We start from the raw sequence: 457 nt of genomic DNA, 5'->3' as shown, positions 1-457 counted from the left end.
GGCTGGTTTTCCTTCCCCCTCAGCACAGTCCTTTCCATGGTTCTCCTGGGGGATGTTTTTGGTTTCAGAGACATGTTTTGGAGGTGCCGCCTTCTCCCCGTGGGTCCCTGCCTGTCCTCCCACCATGGGAGCAGGACTGTGGCTGTTTCAGGAGACACAGAAGCAGGGCATTTTTCGGGCCCTTTCAGGGTAAAAAGGGGCGCTGTTTCGTTTCACACAGTTTTTGTACGTTAGTTACACGCAGGGCTGACATGCCAAAAAGCTCAGGTTTGGACAATGCAGCCCAGTGCCACATACAGGTGCGCCCCCAGGGGTTGTGCCCCAGCCTGTACCACCACTGCAGAGCATCACCACACACCGCTCAACGGCCCCATTCAGGGGCTGAGGAAAGAAAAACGCTCAAAGCCTGAAATCCGCGTGGAATACTTGCCCCCGCCTCGAGAGCATCACTCCCCCC

Source organism: Empidonax traillii, unplaced genomic scaffold (assembly GCF_003031625.1).
Source record: "Empidonax traillii isolate 1590-97213 ecotype Southwest subspecies unplaced genomic scaffold, ASM303162v1 scaffold2260:size46562, whole genome shotgun sequence".
Classification (NCBI taxonomy): Eukaryota; Metazoa; Chordata; class Aves; order Passeriformes; family Tyrannidae; genus Empidonax; species Empidonax traillii.
Note: the sequence above shows the minus strand (reverse complement) of the source record.